The 8416-nt window shown below is 41.2% G+C and overlaps 1 pseudogene; it reads left to right on the top strand.

Annotated features, from left to right (window-relative positions):
- The first annotated feature begins 6532 nt into the window (after positions 1 to 6532).
- Positions 6533 to 7837, top strand: LOC105549451 (annotated as a pseudogene).
- The last annotated feature ends 579 nt before the right edge of the window (positions 7838 to 8416 follow it).

Genomic DNA, 8416 nt, shown 5'->3' with positions numbered 1-8416 from the left:
TGTGGGGCAACCTGCACAGAAACCCGGGTACCAAGCAATTATAATTCTGCAAAGCCTTTCCAGGTGTTTTCTTTTTTCTAGAAAAGAGAGATGGCCAAGACAACAAGTTTCCTAATGACAGTTTTAGTTACATGTTTCAATACTCTAAAGAGCGTCAGCCATGGCAGTGTGAAAAAATGTCTCCTTAGAAAAAAAACATGATTGCCAATTTAAGTAATTCCTTCAATTACACTAGCTAAAGGGGTCATCTTGCTCATAAAAGATGACTTCAGAAACCTAGGCTAGGAAGAACACTCTCTTGGGAAGTGTATCAGACACTACCTCGGTTCTCCTCCACAACATTGTCTCACTGTCCCTTAAACACCTTCTCAGTTTCCCTCCACACCATTGCCTCAGCATCCCTGAGGACAACCAGGGACATTATAGGGGGTGGAGGAGATCCTCCCTATTGACTACAAATTAACTACATACCCGGAGCTTCTGGATTCTCCTACCACTTCCAAACTTGGATGAAATCCTTCACCAGGGCATGGAATCTGGCTTTCCAAGTGGAAGGGCAGGATGACACCACTCAGAACTGTGAGTTAACTCTCCAAAGACTGACCTTTGATAATGGGAAACAGCAGCCAGAGAGGAGATGGGCAGATAAATTCCCTCTCCCTCTTTGCTCTCATGAACTGTTCTATCTATTCTTTCTGGAGATATTGCACATGGTCAAGCACATGTACTTGCTGAATAACCAGCTGTGTCTCTTTGAGGATCATCATGACACAATTACTAACATGGCAATCTAATCACCTTGCTTTGCTTCTCAGAGCTTCTCGCTTCTCATGTCTTTTCCTTCACTCTTACTGTTCTGAAATTGTACCGCCAAATAAAGCTTCACTTAATTTCCAGTCAGTCTCTTGTTTCTGGAGAACCCAGGATACAACAGCAACAAAATCCAAAAAGAAGTAAAGAACCTTGGATTACAAATTGACACACATTAGTTCTAATCTGGCTATAATTGGTTCTGTTATTAATTAGCTATTTGATCTTGAACAATGAACATTCTGAATTCTGTAAAATGGGATAGGAGTTAGAGAAGAGGGACTAAGCTTCATGACTGCTGGGTCCCTTCCAGTTCCAGTGCTTTATGATCCTTAGGAATTAAAAACCTCAAAGCCTCAAACAACCCATTGGAAAATGGGTCAGTGTGAAAACCATGGAGTCCTATATATCCCAATTCATTTGACCACATCCATAGTTTGGATCAGCTTTATGAAATACATCTATAACCTAATCTTAGCTCTGAAACAGGGCCATTTTCATTACCATCAGCAGCCAATGTTATCTGATGTCTAACAGTATATTCTGCAACTTAACCAAATCTCACAAATCCAATAAAACCAGGCCACAGAAGTATAAGACCACATCTGTTCTGAGGAGAAGTTACAAATACAAGAATATTTTTAAAAACCGAATATCAAGCAGTATCAAGTGAAGGAAGCCAGTCACAAAAGACCACACATGGTAGGTATAATTTTGTTTATATGAAATGTCCAGCACTGGCAAGTCTATAGAGACAGAAAGTAGATTTGTGGTTTGCCTCAGATCGGAAGCTGGGGAACTGTGGACAGACTGCTAAGGGGCATGAGGTTTCTTTTGGGGGTCATGAAAATGTTCTAAAATTATATTGTGGTAATGGTTGTACAACTCTGTCAATAAACTTAAAGCCACTGAATTATGTACTTTAAATAGATAAATTATATGATGTGTAAATTATATCTCAATAAAGCTCTTTTTAAAAGTAATGGGGCTGTTTTATTGTGGGGAGTGAACTGGCTCAGAGGCAAAAATATGTGAGGAACAAATAGACATTTTTCTGTAAGAACAGAGCAGTTTTAAAGATTTTATCTTTTAAATGACTCTGGAAGGGGAAGCATACAGTAACTTTATTTATTTCTGTTTGACACCAAATTTCCCCAAGCAGCAAAGAGCCAGGATCTTTGGGGACAGACAACAGGAAAAACTTAGAAACCTGTGCAACTGGCAGAGAAGTTTTAATGTGAGCAAATGCAAGATGACACATTTGGTGGGAAGAACCCTCAACTAGCATCAATCACAAACTACAGAAGGGACCTGGGAGTGAGCAGATTATCCAACTCAACAGAACATTTTGGAGAAAGCTATTATATACAAGGTATTGTCTTAAGAGCTGTAGTAAAGAGGGAAATATAAGATGATACAAATAGATTCCCACTCCCTCCTCGATTTCAAAGAGTCTTTAAGGGAGAGAACATGCACATTTCAAGGCCAGGTGAATAAATGCTATGATAGAGTCTGCATAGGTTCTAGAAGGGTAAAGAAAGCCTTCATAGAAGAACTGGAATTTTTCTGGGCCTTAAACATCTGAGAATATCAAGCCAATAGGCTGGATAATAAATACAAAAACTAAATTATTCTACTCTTATTTAAAACAAGAGATATTCTTAGTATGGGTTTCTCTCTCTCTCTCTCTCTCTCTCTCTCTCTCTCTCTCTCTCTCTCATGGAGTTTCGTTCTTTTACCCAGACTGGAGTGCAGTGGTGCGATCTTGGTTCACTGCAACCTCTGCCTCCTGGGTTCAAATGATTCTCCTGCCTCAGCCTCCTCAGTAGCTGGGACTACAGGCACACGTCACCATGCCCAGCTAATTTTTTTGTGTGTGTTTTTAGTAGAGATGGGGTTTCACCATGTTAGCCAGAATGGTCTCGATCTCCTGACCTCGTGATCCACCTGCCTCGGCCTCCCAAAGTGCTGGGATTACAGGTGTGAGCCACTGTGCCCAACCAGGATCACTGTATTTTATAAGAAGTAAAATGAAACTTCATTTATGTAGAGACAGGTTTCTGGACAAATCCCTGGTTTCAAATTCAGAAACACCTTTAAAAAAATAGTATTTAAGTTTCAGATCAAGTCCCTGAACACCTGGCAACAAAAATAGCTGAAAGTGCTAAAGAGCTGCACTGGCTATTTGTAGGAAAAGCCTTCTTCCAATTTGCTGACAATGTCTACGACACAAAGGAGAAAGAGAAGACAAGAAGGAGAGAGCTGTCAGATAGAACAGAGACTAGAAGCAGAAGCAGAGGTTCGAAATGATGACAGAGTAGACAGCAAGGTTGCAAGTAGCAGACACTGGCACATAAGAAAGCCAGTTACAAAAGAGGGAGAAAAGAAACTCATTCTACAGCCTAATCCGACAAAGAGTTACCAGCTCATAAGCAGCCCTTGAAGGCAGCGAGGGAAGACAGCATGCAAAGAGTGCCTAAGGACATGCTCCTTAGTATCTACTCTAGGAGGATACCCAGAAGCCTGACAACCAAGGCAGTTCAAGGGCCCAGGGGAGAAGAGGCTGTGACAGTGCCGAGCTCTACAGTGACAAATTAAATCATTCAGCTTCATGCCCTGCACCATATATATCTACAACACAGAACACTGACATTCCTAAACATGACCTTGAATCAAGAATAAAGTAAGATAAACATTCTCTGTTTAAAAAGGTACATCTTAGAAATATTCCCTTCAAAATTAAAGTCAAAATATTTGGGGCAGAAATAATAAAATCCTCAACTATATAGCACACTTTTTTTAAGTCCCCAAATGGCTTATGCACTGATGACCTAGGACAACAGAAATTTCATTCCATAATGGAAAAAGAGGGCAGTTAAAAGACAGAAATGACAATTCTATGAGGACTACCTACAAAAAAGAAAAGGTGAGAAGCCACTTAATTACATAAAATAATGAAAAAGGAAAAAATCCCTGGCACACTATCTTATTCTTCAAATCTGAATCTGAGAGTAGTTGGATTAAGGGCTTGAGCTCTAACAGAGGAACTGAGACAGGCCCCTGTCTGCAAACATTTTATATTCCTTAAAAATATATAGGCTCAGTGAACAGGAAGAAACTGTTTCATATTTTTCTATCCTCCACAGTACTTAGACATAATGTCTAGTACACAACATAAACTTTCAAACTATGACACTCTTCCCTACCACTTAACAACTAAATCTTATTTCACTGTGTACTTGCTGCTGCTTTTGATTAGCTCAGAAGAGTAAGGCAGTATCCTCTCACATTTTTCAGCTCTTGACACAAAGATACATCAATGGGGAAATCCTATGTCCTTCCTGACTCCCTACTCCATGGGATTTATAATGCAATTTTATCATTATATTCTCTTTTCTCTCACTTCCCACAACTTAGACATTCCAGCTTTTCTCAATATCATAGTGACTTAACTCTGACTCCTTCACAGTCAAAATCTAGGGGCAGATTTCTGGGGCAAGTCTCAATGCATTTGAAAGAGATTGTGGTTTCAGTCTGGGCTTAAAGTAGACAAACTGTTATGCCCATGGATGCTCTCACAGCCTCAGTCCTAAAGAAAAGCGTGGGGTTCTCCCAAGCTTCACCAAGATTACTGCTTTTTAGCAGTAAAGAGTGGCCAGTGGTCTCTCACTATTAGTCTGGCCCTTTGGCTGGACTCTTATTATTACCCTTTATACTTTGAATTGTTTAGAGCTTCTGATATAGGCCATAAATGTGTAACTACTCATTCCAGCCTGTTATGCCAGTCCAATTTACCTGCTGCTGTCAGGGAAGTCCATAAAGTTTGACTTTTGAGATTTGAATCAGAATGTTAACTTTTCAAAAATTATTATTACTCGTTGCATTAAAATAAGCTGGGGCGGGTGGTTATGAATGTTGCAGGATCTCTGCTTTAAATTTCCAGCCTTTGTCATGGTCTTATCTAATGGTGAGATGCATTAACATCTTCCATATGGTGGTACATCTGAAATACTGCTAGCAGTCACTTTCCCCCACCATTTTCTGATACCGGACGTAATACCTCTCTTTCAAAGATGGCATGCACATGCTTGCTGAACAAATGAATTGTACCGATACACGAGTGGCTAGGGACAGTTCATTCTTCCTGACCATGTCTTTTGTGAGATGCACAAAGCTGCTAGGCTGCCAGATAGTGAGGTCAGTGGGAAATATGAGAAATCACAGGTTAGATACATGTGCAGGAAATACAATCTGAGTAACCTTGCTGCAACACATTTAGACAGTAGTCTGTATGCTCTTTCACAGTGATTTTATCATTTATTTTCCTGATGTAAATAAAGACTTTATTTTCTTGTTTGGTGATGCCTTTTTACTTTGCAACAAACCTTTCTGGCAGCAATAAACTTTAAAAAGTTCATGTTTAATAAAAATTTAAGTCCCAAATTTCCTTCTCAAGTAAGCTGATTATGAATATGTATACCACACAAAATATTGTATCCACCATAGGGACCACAGAGATGCTACTTCCAATATTAAAACTAGAAGACACAGTCTTTCTGAAGAAGTATCAGTATTACTTCAAAAGTTAGTAGCTACAGGCTGGGCGCTGTGGCTCATGCCTGTAATCCCAGCACGTTGGGAGACCAAGACAGGCAGATCACTTGAGTCCAAGAGTTCGAAACCAGCCTGGCCAACATGGTGAAACCCTGTCTCTACTAAAAATACAAAAATTAGCCAGGCATGGTGGTGGGTGCCTATAATCCCAGCTACTCGGGAGGCTGAGGCAAGAGAACTGCTTGAACCCGGGAGGCAGAGGGTGCAGTGAGCCAAGATTGCACCACTGTACCCCAGCCTGGGCAACAGAGTGAGACTGTCTCAAAAAAAAAAAAAAAAAAAGTATATGGGAAAAAAAGTATATGGTTACATGCAAATACTTTACCATTTATATAAGGGATTTTGGTACCCTCAAGGGGTCCTGGAATCCGCCCATATACAGAGGGACTACTGTAATTTTTTTTTAATATAAGGAGTATGGTGAAGTATGGTAAAGGTTGAGGTTATTATACATGGATATCTAATTTTTCCTTGGTACTTTTGTTAAAAAAAAAAAATCAATTGACTGTATACATGTGACTCCATTTCTGGACTCTATTCTGTTTCACTGATGAATATATCTATCCTTAAGCCTAAACCATATGATTTTGATTACTGGTGCTTTATATTAAGTCTCAAAATCAATGAGAGTGAAATCTCTAGCCTTTTCTTTTTCAAAATGGTTTTGGCTATCTACGTTCTTTCCATTTCCACGTGATTTCAGTTTGTCAGCTTCTTTTTTAAAAAAAGCCAGCTAGGAAGAGTTTGTATAGAACTAGTAAAATGTATAAGTAAATCTATCTAGGAATACAGTTTTATTTTTGGTTTTGAGATTTTAAACCATTAATTAAATTTCTTTAAAAGACATAGGGCTACTCCAGTTATCTTTTTCTTCCTGGGTGAGCTTTGGTTGTTTATGTCTCTCAAGAAATGTCACTTCGGTTGTCAAATTTATTGGCATAAATTTATTCATGTATTTATGTATTTTAATATAAAACAGTCTAAAGTCCACCAACGTATAAAACAATTTTTCAGTCAAGAAATAAATATTTTGAAAATTAGGCTTTCTGCTCCTCCCGTTTGACAACAGCATCTACTTGTGCAGGGCCAGCTGCACCCCTGGGACACCATGGTGAAGGTGAAGGCCAGAGTAAAGCAATTTAGTTGTACCGGGCACCTGGTCACCAGGGCTGCTTTTAACTCTGGCAAAGTGGATATTGTTGCCATCAATGATCCCTTTATTGACCTCAACTACATGTTCTAGTATGATTCCACCCATAGCAAGTTCCACAGCATCATCAAGCCTGAGAATGGGAAACTTGTCATCAATGGAAATCCCATCACCACCTTCCAGGAGAGAGATCCCACCAAAATCAAATGGGGTGACGCTGGCACTAATTATGTCGTGGAGTCCACTGGTATCTTCACTACCATGAAGAAGGCTGGGACTCATTTAGATGGGGGAGCCAAAAAGGTCATCATCTCTGCCCCCTCTGCCGATGTCCCCATGTTTGTAATGGGTGTGAACCATGAGAAGTACAAAAACGGCCTCAAGATTGTCAGTAAAGCCTCCTGTACCACCAATTGCTTAATTCCCCTGGCCAAGATCATTCACGACAATTTTGGCATCATAGAAGAATTCATGACCACAGTCCATGCCGTTACCGACACCCAGAAGACCATGGATGGCCCCTCTGGGAAACTATGGCAACGACGGCTGTGGGACTTTTCAGAACATCAACCTTGCATCTACTGGCACTGACAAGCCTGTGGGTAAGGTCATCCCAGAGCTGAACAGGAAGGTCACTGGCATGGCCTTCCATGTCCCCACCACCACTGTGTCAGTCATGCATCTGATCTGCTGTCTGGAGAAACCTGCCAAATGTGACGACATCAAGAAGGTAGTGAAACAGGCTAGGTGCAGTAAAACTCATGCCTATAATTCCAGCACTTTGGGAAGACGAGGTGGGTGGATTGCTTGAGGTCAGGAGTTCAAGACCAGCCTGGACACATGGCGAAACCCCGTCTCTACTAAAAATATAAAAATTAGCTGGGCGTGGTGGTGCATGCTGGTGATCCCAGCTACTCAGGAGGCTGAGGCAAGAGAATCACTTGAATCTGGGAGGCGGCGAGGTTGCAGTGAGCTGAGGTTGCACCACTGCACTTTAGCCTGGGACTCTTCTCGGGACTGTGGGTGGAGGTAGGGGAGGTAACGAAGCAGGCATCAGAGCGCCCCCTAAAGGGCATCCTGGGCTACACTGAGCACAAAGTTGTCTCCGACTTTAACAGTTGACACTCACTCTTATATCTTCGATGCTGGGGCTGGCATTGCTCTCAATCGCCACTTTATCAAGCTCATTTCCTGGTATGACAATGAATTTGGCTACAGCAATGGGTGGTTAACCTCATGGCCCACATGGCCTCCAAAGAGTAAGACTCCCAGACCAACAGCCCCAGTGAGAGTACAAGAGGAAGAAAGAGGACCTCAGCTGCTGGGGAGTCCCTGCCATACTCAGTCCCCCATCACACTGAGAATCTCCCCTCCTAACAATTTCTATGAAGATTCCCTGAAGAGGGAGGGGCCTAGGGAGCCCTGCTTTGTTGCATACCATCAATAGAGTCCCTGTACTCAAAAAAATTATATAATAATTTTTTAAATCCTCTTTTACTCTCGAAAGTGAATGGATGATAAATTACATTTGTCAACTTAGGCATAATCCACTGCCAGTATCAATAGCAGTATGACTTTTTAAGATTTTCCTATGACTTTAATGACTTTGAAAGTCATTTTAGCTGGGCATAGTGTTCACACCTGTAATCCCAGCACTGTTGGAGGCCAGGACGGGAGGATTGTTTGAGCTCAAGAGTTTAAGACCAGTCTGGGCAACATGGTGAGACCTGTCTCCACAAAAAATTTTTTTAAAAAAATCAAAAAATTAGCCAGGTGTGGTGGCATGCACCTGTGGTCCCAGCGCCTCTGGAGGCTGAGGCACAAAGATCACTTGATCCCAGG

This window comes from Mandrillus leucophaeus, unplaced genomic scaffold, assembly GCF_000951045.1.
Source record: "Mandrillus leucophaeus isolate KB7577 unplaced genomic scaffold, Mleu.le_1.0 Scaffold1114, whole genome shotgun sequence".
NCBI classification, from domain to species: Eukaryota; Metazoa; Chordata; class Mammalia; order Primates; family Cercopithecidae; genus Mandrillus; species Mandrillus leucophaeus.
Note: the sequence above shows the minus strand (reverse complement) of the source record. Positions and strands in the feature narration are given on the sequence as shown.